Consider the following 21,443-nt stretch of genomic DNA (forward strand, 5'->3'; position numbering starts at 1 on the left):
CTTTATCAATCTATTTTTAAGCTAGGTGCAAAGTTCACTGAGATACCAAATTTAAAGAACTACCATAAATAATAGATCCATTTTCACCAGATCTATTTTGGTTAACCAGAATAAAATAATAACTGTGTGCAAACCTCATATTCAAAAATTTGAATCTATTATTCTCTAGTACCAATTATATGGTATTTTGACAAGACAAAAACTGTTATTTTAATGTTTTAAAAGTGAATATATGATCGCTAGGTTTTTGAAAATACTCAAAATATTTATTAAATAATACTTGATTGTCCAAAGACTATTATTTCGAACTGAATATTTATTAGATAGTGTTTCCCAGGCCAAAAAAAAAAGATGTCTTAACCTTGAAGATGGATCTATTAAGTTATTAACTCTAGTTGCAGACCTGAATGTTTTAACCTTGAATCTATTAGCTCTTGCTGAAAAGAAACTCTTTATTAGATAATATTGATTTTAACTTTGAATCAACAGACTCAATGAGCAAACAAAATGTTTCTTAGATAGTGTTACAGTCCAGAAGCAAACAACCTTGAATCTATTAGGGCTGGCCACAGATCTCAATGTTTTACCCTTGAACCTATGAACTCCATGTGCAAACCTGAATATTTATTACATAGTGTTTGACATGCAAAGACATTAAGGTCTTAGCATCCTACTTTACTTTTAATCCTTTCTAGTAGCATAGCTTCTGGTGCCTATGTTAGTGTTACAACGGTACAACTGTGCATTATACAGCTGGGATGACTAGGACAGTGTATTGGCCCATATAAAAATACTAAATAGTATGGTGTGGCAAATATGCAATGAAGTGGTGATAGTACAAATGCAAAAGGAGGAAGAGGAAGTGTTGGCAACTCTATGTGAGGATGGGAATGACTCAGCTTCTATGTATGTGCCATTTTGTGGCAGCACTGAGTACATTGAATATGGACAAAGGCAGTGAGTTCATTGAATATGGACAATGGCACAACACGATCTAAACTGGTGCCATTGTTTAGACACCATCAAGTTATAATTGAATGTGAGCACTACCAAATAAAATCAGACCTATCTAGTCTAATATGCACTAGAAACTTTGATAAGATTGCAGAGGCTGTGAAGCTCAAGCATGCATATTAGAATACTAAAACTGGAGATATGAACTCTGCAACCTCGATGTGCATATCAGACCTGGTAATAATAACCAAATATTATTACCATTAGAGTGTCTCTCTTTCAATTTTTTTTAGTGTATTGTCTGTATAAATTGAAGAGAGCAGAAGGGTAGGAATTTATTATACCAGTGAAGCCATTCCTGCATGTTTGTATAAATTGAAGAAAGGAGAAGGGAAGGAATTTATTATACCAGTGAACCCATTCCCGCATGTTGGGTTCGCTTGGACTAGGAGCATCTGGGTCTGTCATTACCTGATCAAATGTAAATGCATGCATTCATAGAAGACCCATAACAAATTTATATGTAAATATTCATTCTATGAAACCAGAGGTGCCAGTTTCTTATTGCACCATGGGATAGAGTTTTTTAAACTAACTGTTAGGACCAGGTAATCTACATACAACACAAATATAAGCATATCAAATTTATCATAATCAAACAAATAATAAAATTTAGGACCTGTAACGGTCTTAGTGATGCCAATAATCTATAAGTACTCATAAGTACCATAAACTGGTCCCTTTCTGAAACTTCTTCAGAATCTCAATTGCTTACTTACCCCTATTTGAGGACCACCTCACCTCAACTCAGCCAAACCTCCAAGACCAAGAAATAACACATGAGGTGTATGTCCTTCATGTCAACTTCACTTACCAGTTTCTTCTTGCACCATGGGATAGAGTTTTTTTAACTAACTTGTAGGATCAAGTCATCTACATACAACACAAATATAAGCATATCAGATTGATCATAATCAAACAAATAATACAATTTAGGACCTGCAACAGTCTTAGTGATGCCCATAATATGTAAGTACTCATCAAAAAAACAAAGTATATTCAAAATTTGTTTTGTTGCACACATAATTAGTTTATGTTTGGACCCTCACAACCTAGTGCGCTCCTTAGAATCTAGAGCGATGCATGTTCAAGTTATTAAAATTTAACACATATCAATCATTTTTGTCCTCTTTTTGGGAGGTGCTACATTAATTGTGGGTGTGGAATGATCATCACATTGAACACCCTCCTCATTATTTTTGTCTCCCATTCACTGAAATTCAACAATGGTTTCCTGCCAAGGTTCAGGAATGATTATTGGATGATTTTGTGCAACAAGCAAATCATCATGTGCTTGTATCTCCTCCCCATGCTCACTCCCAGATGTTTCACCTGATTCCTATACACAACACACTTTAACTTGTTATAATAACATTAAAACCTCCAATTGATTTATTGCATTATTCATATAATATTATAAACAACTAACCTCGGATCCATAACCAGTAATTAATTTTTCCCCTCGATTTATCATGTGTTGGCGAAGACCTTGGGAACCATGTAATAAAGCATATTTTAGGTCTTCCTCTGAAGCTTCCTTTTGAAACTGGTGAACCTACATTAACAAAGATAATCATATCTATAAGGTAAAATAACTAATAAGATACAATTAACTCAACGTGACCATGGTTACTTTGCCTAAAATAGAAAATATAATAGATGGAAATATCACTTACCATACCACCACGAATACTATTATATCCACCAGAGCCTAATTTGTGAGATCCAATTTTTGACACCCTAGCTTGGGTTGCTTTTCTTGTATCTCATAGGCGTCTCTTAGCTCCTCCTTGTGCAGATGGCGTATAGTTTGTATTTCTGAAGACTTTCCTCTTAAAATTGGCATCTTTCATAAGTTCATCCCACGTCACTTGGTCTGTGATCCAAGCTGGACGTGGATACATCAAGTTTTTTGTCAACTTTGTCCTTAAATTGGACCTCTTTGAGTGCATGTATTTACTTGCAATCTGTAAAATAAGTTCCTTATCAAATCTAGGATTACCAAATGCTATTACTACATCTTTAAATAGTTCCTCTTTTTTGGCATTGGCTTGTTTCCTCCAATCCATTTGGATGGTATTTCCAAATAATTGTTCTGCACGACGAAAAATAAAGTGATAAAATTTCAGCCCTGTTTCATCCTTCAAGACATTTCCTTCTGAAGTGAGCAAGATTGTAACTTCTTGCATTCCTTTTGTGGTCACCAATGATATTGTTGTAGTCTTGGGGATTGAGGAAGGTTCCCTTATAGATACATTAGGCACTGTGTCACTTACTTCCTGCATTTACAATGAAATTGTGGAACTATTAAGAACCCAACCAAAATATGAAACTATTTTTCATTTCTAAAATAATGATCCTACACATAACAAATGAAATTAAAAAAAAAAAAAATAAAATTACCTGTTGATCTCTTGCAGGAGCTACACTCTCCAACAATGACATTTCCCATAACTGAATTTGTTCAATTATTTCTTGTCTGATTTGAACATTTGTAGGAATATCTGGTAGGAGCCTTAACATTCTTGTTTGTGAGTCTATAAGACTCCTCAAAGAAACTTGTTCTGGTCCTGGTGGGAGAATGCTGACTAGACCCACATTTGATGTAGAGGGCATGTTATGGGGTTCTAGTCTAGGTGTAGATGGCATAACATGACCCTCTATACCAACAGATTGTATACTTGTTGGAGTCACCCTAGAAACATCCTGCAAGGCACAAATATAAATAATAAGATGGAATAACAGATGAATAATGTTGAAATATGTAACTAGGTTCGGTCTTCATAATGACATATCTAATCACAATTCTATGTAATTTATGTAAAAAAGGGAAAAAGAAGATTATTTTTGTTATGACTGAGGCATGGGTTTCATGAACACATGAAGAAGCAAGTCCCATTATAGAATGACAATATCTCGGAAGACTCATTAAAAGAAGGTCATGAAGGTGGCAAATGATCAATGAAATGTATAGTAAAGTTTCAAATAATCATGGCAACCAAACTACTAATCAATACAGATAGGTGTCCATGAGGTATGTATAATAATTTTCTTTTAAAGGGTCCATCATAACATGTAGTAGGGTTGAATTTATGGGTTTATATTTTAAGAAATACCCTAGTATTTAGAAACCTTAATCTTAAGGTATTTGTTCCCTATGATTTGATTTCTAGGGCATGGGATAAACTCTAGAATGACATGAAGGGAAAAGAGTATGATCTAAGGTTTGAATTTAAGAAACCTAAAAAGGCCTCTTGATTATATAAAAACCCTAAAAAAGTAACTTGACATCATGTTTTGGAATAATATATTGTTTGGGTTACTTGTTAAAATAGTATTGTATGTACAAGAAGAAAAAAATGGATGGGGTGATCCATTTGAAGGCATGATGTAGCTCTTCGTAACACCTCATAAATCATGGAGTCGTTGTGCAAAAACTTTATTAAATATATGCTCTAGATTTCTCAACAAATAACATAATCAAACTCACATAAATAAATGGTTGAATCTTACATCTTGCATAACATTAGATGTATATGGGGGCATTAATGATCCCTACATGCCAACATTAGTTGTATTGAGGGGCATAAATGAATCCTGCATGCCAACAAAACGCACACTTAGTAAAAACACAAATATTAATAAATATATATAGTGAAATAAGTTAACTAAATGCACAAAAATATTGATCAAGTTTTACCACTATCATTACCTTAGATGTTTTATAAGGTGTTATAGGGGTTGGAATGACTTTAGCGATTGCTTGCATTCCACAAACATAAATTAGCATAATATAATAAGGAATATAAGATAATTGAACATATAAAAGACAATATTCAAGCTTACCTCATGCATCATCATAGCAGCATCTTGCCCTCGTGCATTTGTTAACATTTCCATAAAAGTAGTGAATATCATTGAATCCCCCATAGTAGCATCGGTAACACCCATGGGTACATTCTTAAAAAAACACATAATAACATAAAAATAAGAAAACCTTGATCAAAAAACTGATAAGAAAATAGAATCGGTAACACCAAATATGTGTTGAGTGAGCATTGAAGATCTGTCCAACACTTTGAGGCAAGCTTATCAGAGTGTTCCAACAAGCATTTAACTAGTCACAAACAAACTTTTGAAGTATCATTTTAAAGTTATTTCTAAAAACAAATCCAACCTCTAACTAAATCAACAACATAAATAATACAAATACCAAAAGCAACATAAATACCTGGTCTGCCATTTTGTATAGAATAATGTAATAGAAATCTACGAAGAAAAGTTTGTGGACACTAGTTAGGATCATTACATAAATAAATGTTGAAATATATGACAACGTGTAAAACCATAAAATTATTCTAAAATATGTTGGTTTAAACTTCTATGCATGTAAGACTAATTTCATTGAGGAGTTCTCTGGATTATATTACAAAGGGTAATGCATTGTCTTAAATTGTTGTCGCATAATGCAAAGTAATATCTGTAGAATATATCCTTGCTACCTACAAACATTACTTCACTATCTCATTGCAGCCACAATCAACTCCAAACCAGACCTTGCTTGCCTCAAAACCCCAAACCATACCTCAAGATGCTTTGCTGCCACATAAAAACCTTAGGGGTGATTCGTTGCCACAAACAATCCCTTATAGGTGGTTCGCTGCCACAATTGATACCTCAGGGATGATCTGTTGTCATCAACATTGCCTCAGAGGTATCTTTCTATCTCAGAATTGCCTCATAGACATATTTCTGCCACAGTGAAGCCTCAGATTTAATGTGCTGCTATAGATAATGCCTTAGAGATAGGCCAATGCCTTAGATAATGTCTCAGGGATGATTCGCTGACCCAATAATGCCTCAAGATAGTTTGCTACCACAGTTAGTGTCTGTTCGATCATTTATATAACAACATTCAGAAGTTGGATTAAAGTGAGAGATTTTAGAAAATTAAATGAAAGTCTGGTTGGTTGACTCTCTGCAATTATGGAATGAAACCAACGAGGTTATATATATGGTGCTCAAAAAATAAACAATGTTCCTAACAAACAAGCATCATTTTGTATATAAAATATTTAAATAAATTATCACCAGTTTATATTAAACTGTGAAATCAACATTTGAAAAGCAATGCATATGAAGCATATTAAGCATGCATGGAAACTACTAATCGGAGTCCAAAGAATTATTATGGTAGATGAAGCGATATGGTGTGTTGCTTTAGAAGAGCACCAATATGCAATAAAGAACCCTGAAATATGCTTGGAAAATGAAAATACATAAAATAATGTAGAACACTGGTGGCAGAGAGGGTATAAAAACTCATAATTATGTTTAACCCTCCAATATAGTTAACCACACATGGAATAAGTGAATTCAAATGAATGACAATGCAGTGAATGCCCATGAGCTCTGGTTTCATCAATTCATGAGTAAATGTTGGTGTGGGATTAAACCAAATAATGCCAATTTCATGCCTCATACTTCTCAAAGACCCAAGCTACAAATATCATGGCTTGGTATTATACCTATGCGCAGATTTGTGGAGATTTGAGATGTTCAGAGGAGAATCAATCATATTTCCATAACACCCCTCTAGAACCTATTTCATGCTAACGAATTAGAGTCTAGTGCCAAACACATGATCACATATCCAAGCAAAAGATCATCCTAGTGCATCTCCTAGAATGGTGGATATCAAGTGACTCAATGTGGCCATTTATTGCACAGAAGTTGAAATATATAACAATGAGCCAATGGGGTGTGCATTTTCATAAAAGGATGACCTCATTTCTCAAAACACACCCAAAGGAACTAGGATTGTTACAATGTTGTATGTTGGGTTAGGGTGCAACACTATCATGTTATAAGACACAATTGCATATAAAAGGTTATACTCCATGGGATACATAAAGAAAATTCCTTTTCTTGTCTTAATTAGAAAGGAGACAGTTTTTCATTGACAAGAAAGAATTGTTATTTAGAAAGGAGGCATCAACCAATGAAGTTCGAGATGTTGAACAATGCACCATACAGTACATTCCAGCTACTTTTGTTCAGGAAAATCCCATCTCTTGTTAATAATGAAACTCACGAGTATGGGTTTAAGAATTCATATGCAATTGAAAGATATCAAGATCATGTAGTTGAAAAAGAAGAGCAAATTGAATAGGTTTACCAAAGTGAAATTCACGATGATGAAGAACGAAAATCACATAAGAATTATAACAGTAGCCAAAATGATGGGTGTCCCATGTTGTCTAATGCAGTTTCTTTGAAATTTGGAGGTCATCAACTAATTCATTCATCATACGATGAACCTCAAGAAGCTTATGAGAATATTTGAGTTTCAGATGTTGGTCTGCAACCTCATAACTCAGCTATTGAGGATGAAGTTCATGAAGACAAATTTCATTATTCAGAGTCCAGACAATGACAAACAGTTTTATGGCCTTGATGAATTGTATGGTTCGAAAGTGGACAGTGTCTCTAGTATGTATGAGCCAATGCCTAGTGTTTCCCAGCATATAGGTGAGTCATCTCATTACAAGGTTGATTGGATTCACGTCTACACACAAATAGAGAGTGATACTTCAAAGCAAAAATTAAGTTTCTCATGTAATTATAAAGAAACAGAACCAGACACGGCTCAAGAAATTGTTGATAATAATCCCCAATGCCTACATCTATACCATGAAAATAATCCCAATTCCTACAACTATACCAATGAATAAAGCTACGCAAGGAAAATAATACCAATGCCAACATCTTTGCAAGAGAAATACATTAAATTGAAAGGAAAATACCTGTGGAAAATAAACCCTTTGTTGTCTTCCTTGAAACTTCTAGCTCAGCTTTGAGTTCCTTTGCAAAATAAAAGTGAAAGCCCTAGCATATAAAAACTAAAACAATTTAGCGCCAAAAATATTTTCGGCCTCTACACAAAAAAAGTTTCGATGGTTTCAGCTGTCTTGTTTCCATTTTAAGATGGCCTAGCCCACTGTTTCCTGATATTTCCCACCCATGTCTCCCACTTTTCATAAGAATGAAGGTCTTAATATCTATCTCCCACCACCCACGAATAAATGAGTATGTACTCTATTCCCATTGGGCCTCATGCCTTTAATGCCCATCACAGAAACCCTAGTCTCGTGGCTCTCAAACATTGGTGTTTGTTTGTCTCTCCATTTTCTTTACAAACCCTCCATTGCAATGGGGCAAACGAGGAGGAAGGTTTGGTTGATGATGAGGAGGAAGGTTTGGTTGTAGAAGTAAAGGTGTTGGTTCATTGCAATGTGGAGGAAGGTTTGGTTGATGAAGATGCAGCACCATTTTCCAATGGATTCGTAATGGAAATTCATGGCAGGAATCAGGCAGGGAATGGAGTAGTTTCGCCAGGCCCACCGTTGGATTCTGTTCCATCAATTCCTCCCAAAAGCCCAATTTCTTGTGCCGTCTAGAGAATCCCTCTGGAACAAATCGAGGCGATTCTCTAGCCATCTCTTAGCACAACAGAAACAAAGTGACATTGGTGTGGCACTATCACCATCTTCGTGAATCTGCAAACATTTCTCAATCTTTTTCGTTCCTCTGTTCCTTGCAGAAACCCTCTCTGTTCCTTGCAGAAACCCTCTCTGTTCCTTGAAACCCTCTATCTTTTCGTTCCTCTGTTCCTTGCAGAAACCCTCTCTGTTCCTTGAAACCCTCTATCTTTTTCGTTCCTCTGTTCCTTGCAGAAACCCTCTCTGTTCCTTGAAACCCTCTATGTTCCTGCAATTGTCAGGCCATAACTAGTATGCGAGGCGCCAAAAAAGATCTAACCAATTTAGAATCATACCACGCGCCAGGAAAAACAGAAAGGGAAAGGCCATACGCCAGACTAAAGATGGCCACGCGCAGCTACAAGGATAAAAACTGAGATCCACTCGTCTAGACAGGAAACATTAATGGTAGACTAAGACCAAAATGATGTTATGAATCATGAAGACATCTTACCTGAAAAACAAAAGACACGCGTAGGGTAGCTGGATATAGGGAATGCCATGCACAGAGACATGGGTCGTAGCCATAAATCAAATGCAGAGAGATATTCTGCATTCAAAGCCACGCGCCGAGAGATGGTTCAAGGCATAAGGCCTCACACAGAGCAGCAGAGTTCTCATGTTGTGCTTCAACTTCCATTTTCACTCAAACAACTTTATCCATCGCTGCGAGCCACTGAAATCCTACAATTTGGCTGTGTACACATGTTCTCTAAGATAGCATTAACCGAGTTAATAATTTAACTAGCATTGGAAAACTAAGTCAATACTACCTAATTTAACTAGCATTTATTTTCAAATAATCAAGTATCAAAACCAACGAGTTATGATGATATCTATGTGAATCGTAAAAGTAAGTCAATACTACCCAATTTAGCTAGCACTATAAATATTATTCAAAGACACAATGATAAGCATTAAAATTTTGTTGAATACATCTAGTTACTTGTCATGTCTTCACTGCTAAGTTTTGGTACAATTATAGAGTATCACATTGTGATGTAAATGTAGTCTAAATTAAAATTTTAAATTACACCATTTATTACTATATCTACTAAACATAATACAATGACCACAAGGTACCACTACTCATACTGACATGACAAATAATTGAGCTACCACTATAAAAAATAGATTTTCACTAACATGGACATAAGTAAATTAGGGATTACTTTTTCACATGTATAAAAAAATATATAGATATAGTTTCCCATTGTTACTTCTATCACACTACTTATGACAACACTTACTTTAAGACAATCTCCCCTTAACAATAAGGACATGATTATTGAAGCAACCTAATTTAATAATATAAAAGAGAAACACATTTATTATATTGGGACAAATATACTAACCTTGGATCTATCAAGGGAGGAATGGGGTCATATTACTATAAGTGAAAAGCTCTTTTACAATGTGAACTTTTGAGTAAATTTTTGCATCATATTTATCATCTCAGCACTTATAGATCTATGTGAGTTCTCTTAAACAATTTTATCTTAATTGTTTTAAAACTAACATCAGACATTAAGTCAAGCTGACTATTCACTTTCCAAGGCAGAGAATATGTCAACTTGGCAGTTACCTGCATTATAACTTAATATTAAATACTATTCTTATTTTTTATATTAATATGAATGCTTCTAATATTTAATATATTGTTAAGTAGATTACCCATTGAATAATTAGTGAAGTATCTAATATTGGATGAGAGAGTTGTAAGGCTAAAATTTTGGCTACCATGGGTTAAATTTGGTGTTTGTATCATGTCATGCAAAATTAGATTTCACACCTCTCCAGGAATCAATCAAAATAATTTACACATACCAATCAAAGGCATTCAATAGATGGTTAAAGTAGTGGTTGGGAGGAGTTCATTGTCAAAAACATCCAAGGGTTTCCAAACTAGAGAAACAAGGGCATGTGTTTGATTTATGGGCTAACGTTTGAAAATTTTCTACGAGAAGAGGAGTTGGTGGGAGTCCTTATGGCAAGGGCTTGCACCTCTTCCTTTATTTCTTAAAGTAGGCTTGAAATAAGTGATTATAGATATATGATACATATAATATGCAAAGCTCTCACAACACAATAATATTGAACATTTGCATGAGACATAACTTAATTTATTTTCAATATATTTTTTCTTTAAAAAAGGCAATATATGCTACCATGATGCAATACAATGATTCACCAACATTGGGCACCAAACAAATGAATTGGACCATGGATGTTACGTACGATCACAATCATCCACGATAAACTATGATTATTAGCCACTCTACAATCAAAGGCACAATGCAGGGACAACATGTATCCATCCTAGAGGACAGTGAGGAAACCCAAAATTTTATTGATGCACAGTTGGTGGAGTGTAGAGGCATTCATAGATTGATATATATGCTAAACAACGTGGGCGAGAGAGGATGCCCATGCTTCACCTCAGTTGTCTTCTTGATTGTTGGTTAGATATGTTGAGGATATGGTTGATGGGACAAATGTTGAGGATATGGTTGATGGGTCGATATTGAAGTCAAAATCCTCCCTTAACCCTTTAGCCAAAAAGATGTCTCCTCAAGTATCTCCAATAATATCATATGAAGAGTCATAATATTTAACTTGGAATTATGGCCCACCATGATCATCTAATAATTAATTGAAATAGTAGTAGACCCCAATTTAGGGATTGGGTGGATCATATGGTGGGACTATGCTAGTGGGAACCCTAAATAAATGACTTGAAACCCCCTTGATTTTCTACCTTGATGGCATTCATCTCCCAAATTTCTTGTTGGATACACAAGTCCTGAAAACATGACAAGGAAGATGAGAGGAAGTTGACAAGGACATTAGGTTGTCGTAGAACATCATAAAGTGCATCCACATGGATGAACATGGAATGGGAATTAAGGTCATAAAGTCATAAAGGTCACAAAGGTGCATCAAAATATTTTTGGAGTGTCCCAAAGGTAAATATACAATTCTTGTCTTGTATAAAATAAAATATACATTTATTGTGGTGATAGTATCCACAAGATTCTTAGAACTAGTGGTATAGTGTTTGGCAATGAATGAATAAGCAAGAAAAGGGGGAAAGTATCTAACACCTGTACACTCAAGGCTAGTCTACAATTGATGTTACATTGCCTTGGAATCTCCACCATATTTGGGTAACTCGAATTCTCCATGCACTAGATATTTTGGGTTGATTGATCAATTAACTGGATGATCACTGAGTTTGACTAAAGTCCCACTGCACAATTGGCCTTCCACTAGTATGGGCTTTGAAATGTTCCATGATAAGTGCTTATTCTTGGGGCTTGGTTTTCAAGGCAAAGTCCAACGTTCACTCTAGACTAACTATGATCATCAATAACCACTTGGTGAATGCTAATAGTCAACCAGTAAACCAACCACACAAGAATTTGAAACCGAATAGGTCAAAATGAAAATTAAGTATGTTAACGCAAGAGTTCAATAAGAACTTGAATTTAGTTACTCGTGCCTACTAGGGAGATATTTCCATTAAAGGAAATCATAACACAAGAAACAACACAACAAAGTATAAGTGATCTAAATGATGATGTTACCAAATATGTAAGTGAAGGACTCGGAAATTTATAGTGATCATGGGAATGATAGATCTCGAACAGAGCATGATGATGTTGTTGGGGAGGGATATATCATTGTGGAGGGATGGATTTAGTTTCTAAAAGGGTCTCAACTCAATCTACCCAGTTGGATGGATTGTTTATCTCAGATACATTGAGATTGGTTAAATTCAGCTTATCGGGTTCATGAGGGTAGGAGAGGGAGGCGAAATAGAGATGGGAAGCTTAACAATCATCCAGAAGGAAAATATATGCCTACATTTAAAGGTAAAGGGAATGCTAGGGGGGTAATTTGATTCAAACAAAGGGTGAATTATGCTTCCCTGAATGGACATCATGAGACTGTGTTTAAGATTCACCATTCTGAAGCTGCGAGAAGACTAGAGTGTAAGCACAAGAGAGAAGCTAAACATATTGTGGGTTGTGAAGAGGGCCAAGAAGGCCCTTTCTGGTTCTTCCTCTTTTATATTGGAGACACAAGATTTAAGAGTGTTTATAAGGTAGCAGTAAAGATGAGATGGATTGTCAAGCATATGCTGGCAGGGGTGTTGTTGGACTGTCACAGTGGAAGAAATGATCTAATGGATAAAATGAATGTCTACTGAAAAAGAAAATTTCAATGTTGAGGTGCAACTTGGGAGGGGTAGTTGATGGTTCCCTATGCTAGGTCAAGTGCTTGCAATGGATTAAAGATCAACTTCTGCTACAAAGTCTCACGAGGAATATGATTATGCAATAACTGCACCTGAAGAATTGGAAGTCAAAGTCTAGGACTCATTATAAAGAAGCGGTTCAAACAATAACCACTAAGTTTTGAATGGGATATAAAATTTGACTTTCTCAAAATTGAATGAAGTTGGAACCACTCTGAAACAACTCGAAACAATTAATGTTAATATTAAAAATTTAAGTAAAAGCTGACATTATCCTTATCTTTCCTTTTCAAAAAGGAAAGATAAGGAGAATTTCAACTTTTACTTTAACTTTAAAAATTAAATATTACCATTAATTACTAGGGTTAGGTTTTGTAGGGCCCTCGAGTTAATAATTTGTTTTCTTTCCTATTCAGTATTTTTTATTAAAAAATTATTATTTAGTGGTCATTAGCTATGTTGCACTACATTCTTCAGAATTGGTCAGTTTATTAGAGAACTAGTGAATTTGGTGTTTTAAGGTCAGTTCAATACAAGACCGACCTTAGCCAATCTAAACCACCAAACTAAACTAGTAAAATTCTAAAACCATTGGGACCAACCAATTCCACTAGTTCTAGGCTAGTTCCAATAAATGTTTTCCCTTCTCATCTTCCTCTGAAATCATTTTGTTGGATCCTTTCAGGAATGGTGACTTGGAAAGTGCCATAAACTGTCAAATTGTTGTGAGTACCTAAGATCATAAGTAGTTAAGCCTTGGAAAATAGAAATTTACAAGGACCTAGTACAGACATCCCAAAAGATATTTAGTGAGGATGTGCATGCAAGGAACTATTACAGACCTCCCAAGATACTTAGTGAGGACGTGCATGACCAAAAATCATAAAAAAAATATCCACCCTCAAAAACCATGCCCAAAACATTGAAGTGTGGTGCAAAACAAATTGCTGGTAGGCTATTAATGCTACCAACAATCATTCGCTCTCTAATTTCACAAGAAGCTCCTAATCAAGCTACCTCCTCCACTTTGGTTATAGCAAGTTCTTGCAACTGTGTGAGCTACAAGAAATTAAAATTACCTTCGAATTTCCACCAATTTTAGGGGACTTGACTTCTCTTCATGCCCCAACTATTTTGGGTTGATTGATCAGTTAACTAGATGATCACCGAGTTTGACTGAAGTCCCACTGCTTAAATGACCTTCCACTAGTTCCTCCAAAAGTTAGAACTAGTTTAACTAACAACAACCTGAGATAATTGACCTTTATTGCCACAAGTTAGCAATCGCATATGCAGAACTGAACTCTAACTCCTCCAACTTGAATTTATTGAGTAAACTAGGTGACACAAGCCATGTCACACAAGTTAACATCATCCAAGTTGTCTGTTGATTTGGAAATTTGAATTTTTTCAATCTAATCAAGGAAAAATCAAATTGATAATTTCTTGTTGCATTTTTCAACACATAGTTCATTGGAATGTATTACTTTCACTATGAACTTGGCATAGTTCACATGTTAAGTTCATAAGGTTTTGGGCTGATGTGGTTCTATGTGTTGTGTATATAAATAATAGGTGTCCAACTCTTGCTACTAGAAACAAGACTCCATATGAAATGTGGTATGGCCACATTCCTTCGGTGAGGCATCTCAGGGTTTCTGGTTCCTCATATTATGCCTTCATACCTAAGGAACAGATAAAAAAACTCAGTGCAAGGAGTCACAAATGTATCTTCTTTGGGTACTCATACCTCCAAAGCATACCATCTCTATGATGAAGTGAATAAGAAGTTTATAATATCTAGATATGTGATCTTTCTTGAGTCTTCCAAGATTGACAATGTTGTTGAGTGGTAGCTTAATTGTTTGGATATATTCGAACATGCAAAGTATTTTCAAGAGTTTGATAGTGAGATTCCACATCTCCTTCTCTTAGCTCTATAATTTCTATGAAGAGCCTTGAAGAAATCAGGTTGAAGGAAATTCCTTCACCTTCTTTGTTAGGAAAGAGCTAAGAGACTATTGGCAGCAGGTAGCCAAATCTGACAAGCGATGAGGGTACATGCAAGATACAAAGCAAGGATTAATGCAAAGGAGTAATGAAGAGGAGTGTACTGACTACATACATATCATCAAACATATTTCATCCCACTTAGGATGCCTTGCATCGTGCCTGGTTAGTCATAAGATCATGTTGGTCACAACCTCAGTAGCTTAAATAAATAAGTGGTAATATTGTTCATCTTCTAAGCTATGTAATAAACAAGTGAAAGGGAGCAAGACACGTAGATCAAATGCAGGGAATGACTTTCAGTTCTTGCAACCATGAATGTCATTGAAGACGAAATGATAAGCAAACTTTTAAGCTACATTAAGATGTGTCTTTCAAAAGACATGCTTTGTTTTCCATACCTAGCCTCCAAAGTGTTATGCATCAGATGGAGTCTTCATGCGGTCCTAATATTCTATCATACCTTGGGTTTCTTCGTCTGCTTATTTTTCTCCTCAGCACCTTGAGAGTCATCTATCATGTCATCTTTTTTTGTGGCCCTACTTGGGACAAGGCCCTAGGAGGACACATCTATGCAATTTTAGGCTGCAAGGCAGACTGGGTAATCAAGGGACAAAACTGCACAATTTTTGGAGACAGTGGGTTCCGGCTGAGGGAAGGACACTGAAGGAAACCACTACGCATTTTTGAATGGTAAGGGAGGTTGGGATTTCTGCGCATTGCACGGTTCGAACAAGCAACAGAAAAGCTTGAGGGTTACATATGTGAAGTGTGTAGTTCAGGAAAGTTGGATGAGGCTAGGTTGCTAAGGAAACTCCGAAATTTAGCTAAGTGTGGGATCAGTGGAACTTATGTGAATAGTGATAAAACTTCACTACGATCACACACTTGAAAACTTATCGATACAACATAGACCATCCAGAACATATAACACATACTTCACTTAATGCAACAACCTTTGTGGCAGCTTACGGCAAGTGCGGCTTCGATTATAGACTTTGAAAGGATAAAGGTGACACTTGTGTAAGAGTGTGTGAAATGAGTGTTAAACATGTCTCATTCTCATAAATATTTTCCCTTGAAGCAAAAAAAACCTCCCTTTGCATGATAAGCGATTACCCCCATGCCCAAAGATGACACATTCTATGTGAAGATAAAAGAATAAATGACTCTTAAGATCGAAAAGGGGAGCTTGAGATCATCAACTTACCAATAAGTGACTAGGGAACGATTGATCACAATGTCCATAGTAGGCTCTGAAATTTAAGTGCAGACCAAAATTTTGGAGGGTGTTGCAGCCTCTACAACAGAGCCTTCACCTTCTTGCTAGTTTCATTTTCAACTAGTGTCTTGAATTCTACGAACTCAGAGAATGTCTCATCTTTATTCCACGTGAAGAAGATCCAACACTTCCATGAGAAGTCATCAATAAAAGTGACAAAATATTTGTGTCTGATAGTGTAGGTTGTCGAGAAAGGTCCATAAACATCATAGTGGATCCTTTCTAAGACTGCATGTGCTTTGTTGTCCTGATCATGGAATGTGGATTTTATGTACTTTTGTAATGTACATCCTTTGGATATATACTATTGCTTAAGTGCTCCTTTAGAGAGGCGAGTGGTTATTTGTTCTATAATATTCGAGGTACCATGATACAAATGACCAAGTATTTTGTGCCAAAGTTCATCGACATCGCGACCTTCACTTTCTCCGCCTTAGTGCTTAATGTAGCACATTCTTCCACATCTATCTTATACAGTTTCTTCACACGAACCCCGATCTGCTTCACCTGCCTCATGGCTATGTGTCTCAGGAATGGTTTTCCTTTGTTGAATATCACTTCACAACCATGGTAAACCAACCACTTAGTGAATGCCAGTAGACAGACCCCTAATCCTTTACCTTTACCTTTTTTTACTATCGCCTCATAATTGCTGGTTTTGAAGGGCATCTTTGATGTAACGTCCAAGACCTTCCGCCATAATAACAAATAGAAAGGGTGAGAGAGGGTCTCCTTGTTGGATACCTCTGGATGGGTGGAAGAGGGTGGAGGGGGTCCTGTTGACAAGAATTGAGAAAATGGTAGAAGTGATGAGACTCATAATCCATCTTACCCAAGGGGGGTTAAAGCCAAAGGCTAGCATTATTTTTTTAATATATTTCTAGCTTAAAGTATCGAAAGCTTTTGAGAGGTCGATTTTTAGGAGCATACCTACCTTTTTGGTTTGCTTTAGGGAGTGAATGATTTCATGAGTGAGAATTATGCCATCGGTGATCTGCCTTCCTTCCACGTAACCTGATTACTCCAGTGATATAAGAAGAGGAAGCAGGGGCTTGAGGCATGTGGCGATCACTTTGGAGACAATTTTATACAATACATTGCATAATGCAATAGGTCGGAATTTGTCCAGAGTCTGGCTGTTCTCCTCCTTAGGGATGAGTTCAATGAAGGTGGCATTCAAGGATGGAAGCATCCATATGTTAACTCTGGACTCCTCGACTACTTGCCAGACTTCCTCCTTGATTAGATCCCAGAAGTTGTGAAAGAAGTCCAAAGTGAAGCCATTTGGTCCGAGTGCTTTCCCAACTTTGAGCTGTTGTATAGTTGTCTCCACTTCCTGTAAAGAAATAGGCCTGAGGAATATTTGATTGTGTTCCTCAGTTACGATCTTAGGAATAATCATGATGATCTTCTCTATAGCTGGCAGTCGATCAGTCTCTGTTTCCTTATGCATGCTCCGAAAGTGGGTGAGGAGTTCTTGTTCTATATCTTCATGCTTCTCTAGATGTTCCCCTTGTCGATTTTGGAGGAGAGTAATGCTGTTGTGCATTCTCTGTTGGATAGCGGTATGGTGGAATAACTTTGTATTGCGTTCGCCCTCTTTAAGCCATCGATCCTCGATTTTTGTCTCCAAAGAATCTCTGCCTGTCTTGCTCTTTCTAAGATTTGCGTTTGTAGTTGACATTCTTGTTCTTCTATGGTTTCGGATCTGCCTTCAGCTATGATTCTCTGCTGTAATTTTTGCATTTCTTGTTCAAGAGTGTTTTGCACCTGAAAGATATTACCGAAGGTAAAGTGATTCCACTGTTTTATTTTTTCCTTGATATGTTTTAGCTTTTGTTGGAGCTTGTACATTTTTGCGCCTTTTGGTGGTGTGAAATTTCTCCATGTCTCTGTTATCAGGTTATGAAAATCGGGGTGATTCAGCCAAAAGGCTTCAAAGCGAAAGGGCCTGCGAACATTGTCTCCCAGTCTTTGCTAGTGAAGCCTAATAGGCCAATGGTCCAAGCCAGAGAGTGGCAATATAGAGGCCAAGAGATCCCCGCCAAGATGTATTGCATTATCAGAGATCAAGAATCTGTCTAACCGAGATGCAATTTGGTGGGCATTTGCACGCTTGTTGTTCCAAGTATAAACACCATTGTTGAATTCCATATCTATAAGCCTGTTGTTATGAATGTAGTTTTTGAAGTGCATGCTTTCACAGTCTAGCTTGATCCGTCCTCCTCTTTTTTCCTCCAATCTTGTAATCATGTTGAAGTCCCCTCCTGTGATCCAACGTGGGTGGGATCTTTCTGAGTTGATCTGAGTTAGGGTGTTCAGTGTGTCTACTTTGTTGTTGCCTCCTGAGGGAAGTAGACATTAGTTAAGTGTCCATGAACATTTGTCCCTGTTAAATGAAACTTGGCCTGAATAAAGTGCTTACTGGCATGTATGTTGGTAAGTGTTATAGCTCTATCATTCCAAACGATGGCTAGCCCTCCTGAGGCTCCCATGGCTTCCACCGCCACTTCTTTGCTTCCTAGCCACACTTTGGCAAGGATCTGATCCAACGTTGTGGAATTACACTTGGTCTCCTGCAAGAAGAGAATTTGAGGCTTTTCCTGTTGTAGCATGTTCTTTATTAATCGTCCCTTCCCCGAGTTGTTGAGCCCTCTGATGTTCCATGAGATGAGCTTCATGATTCACGATTGGGAAGGGGATTATAGTATTTGGTGAGCTTGGAGTATCTTCTAGATTCCACCAGCATCTCCCCTATGCAGATGGTTCTCTGAAGATCGGTTTTCCGTCCTCGTTTCTTGTTGTCTTTGAAGATATTTCTTCCATCCCACTGACTACCAGTTTGGATGCCTAATGATCTTTGCTTCTGTGCTCTTGAGAGAATTACTTCTAAGTTCTCTAGCTGTCGCTCAAGAATTTTGTCATATTCCTTTTTCTTACAAGCCTGTTCAAGTCCCAGTATATCTATATCTCTGATGTTGAAGCTCTTCGGTTCCTCTTCCATGTATTGTACTATTTCCTGCTCTGCCTCTGTATCATCTACAATGGTGAGCTGCATCTGAGTGCTATCTACCTCCATATCTTGAGCAGTCCTTTTCTGCATGTTACTGGGAGAGGGCGTTTTGGTGTCCGTGGGTTGGTTAGAAGTGAGGGCTTTCTTTGAGCTTGATGGAGCAGAATGGGCAGAAGTCTTAGGAATGGCTTCAGGTTGTTTCTAATTATCTAAAATATGAACCTCCGGCTGGAGTAGGATTTCAAAGCTATTGCTTGTTGAAGGCAAGGAGGTGCTGGTGACATGTTTTTTGACTGAGGTAGAGGGCTTTTTATGAGTCTTTTTGCGATTGGGAACTTTTGTAAACCCATCCGAGTCAGATTTGTCCATTGAAGGGGTGGTCGTGGATTTCATATTGGAGGTACAGTCTCGAAATAAATGGCCCAAGGCGTGGCATTTTCGACAGCGGAATGGTACATGCTCGTAATCTATTTTTTGTAACCATTCATAATCATCATGGTAGAGGCTTACCACATCTGGGAGAGCTTTGCTGAGGTGCATGTATACACAGATCCGCACATAGGAGGTGTATCACTTCAGCTTTGTCTCCTCTGCCACTTTGATGAATTCGCCTAAACCATTCCCAATGTCTCACAAAGAGTCTTCGTCCCAATACTCCAGAGGGAGAGAATAAAGGTGCAACCACACCGGGGCCCAGCTCAGATCTTCTTTGTCCAGGTTAAAGCGCTCGATCCATCCTCTTAGGTATAGCCCTGCTGCGTTGAAGAAATATGGTCCTCCATCCAATACCCTGTTTCGGTCCTCCAGACAATTGAAAATGGAAGTAAAGAAGCCCGTAAGCCCTGAATGCAGTGTTATGTGCCCTTTTGGCTTCCATTTGGCTGCGATCTAGCCGTGCAAAGCTTTCTCCGTTGGCCAAAGGCCTATGAACTTTTCTATCAAAGCATGATACCTCATAAACTAGATCTGAGTGTTGATGCACTGACTTGGGAGCTCGATTTTGGGTCTGTCAACTACTACCGCCTTGCAGGTGTTTGACGTCACTCGTGGTTCTTCATTTGTGTTTTTATTCGTTGGTGTATTTTCATTCTCTGTTGCTGTATCTTCTGGATGGTCCATCCTGACATTTTCAGTCTGTCGCAGGCTGTTTTCTGTATCAACGGGGGGAGGCATCATGTCCTCCCCCTGAGGGGATTCCATTGCGCGATAGCTATTCCTTATTGTGTTGTAGCTGCCTTATGGCTGAAGGTTAATGGCAGAACGGCGCAGTCTGTGAAGGTCTGCCAGTTGCAGAGCAGCATCAAACCCTAAGCGCTCCACTCTCCATTTTCTTTTTTTTGACATAAACGGTTAGTTTTTATTTAAAATTCGGCAAATCAGTTGCCGAGGACTTTAACACTGAAACCCTGTATTTCCTTGTTACAGTCGGCGGGGAAAGAAGATTTTGCTTTTGAATAGTCCGTTGAATGAGTTACACTGTGAATGCAGATAGAGGCTTGAAAAAGAACTTGATTTGGTTTTAGAATGGTGCCTTGAAATTCCGCTACTTTTGCTTTCCGTGACGTAGCTCTGCTTCTGAGCTTGTAGAGAGGAGATCCAATGCGCTGGAGTGTCGGATCATCCCAAGAATCACTGTGTTTTCTTTTTGAAATGTCTGGCGGAGTGTTATATAGTGTTCAAGAATGCCAAGAGCGGTAAATTGGCCTTGAAGAGGCCCTCGTGAACTCCCCAGCACCTACCCAGACGCAGTAGTGAGTTCCAACAAGGAACAAAGATCGAAAATGCCACGGTTATGTTCTGAATTTTCCCTTGTGGATGAGTCCGCGTTTCCTAACAGTAGCCAGCTCAAAATGGTTCGATCCCGAAGTCTGGAGAATCTGAATCAGCAAAATGCTTAAAGGAACAGAGTCCCAAACAACTCCAAAATTAAGGAATGTTGCAGTTTGATTCAACATCATTTACTAACAGAGATCTCCTGCTCCTGAGAGAGCCTAGGTTGGCTGCCAAGTCCACCTGTGAGTTTAACTTCCTCAGAACATGACAGAAGGAGATTTGTTGGAACTTGGGCAACCGTAGTCTAATTTTTTTGAGGATGGGGGCTAACTGCACCTGAGAAGGGATCTTTTGAGAGTTCATAGCCTGTATAATTAGTCTGGAGTCTCTAAAGATTGAGATGGAGAGGAGATTCCTCTTGATAGCCAGATTTTGACCCTGCCATAGAGCAAGAGCCTCTGCTCTGTTGTTTGTTTCATGCCCCAGACCCCAAGAAAAGCGCAGCTTAGTTGAGCCACCTGGGCTTAAGATAACTCCCCCGCCACCCGC

The sequence above is a fragment of the Pinus tabuliformis genome, chromosome 3_1 (assembly GCF_031772625.1).
Source record: "Pinus tabuliformis cultivar Carrire ecotype Pingquan chromosome 3_1, CPIR1, whole genome shotgun sequence".
In the NCBI taxonomy this organism is placed as follows: Eukaryota; Viridiplantae; Streptophyta; class Pinopsida; order Pinales; family Pinaceae; genus Pinus; species Pinus tabuliformis.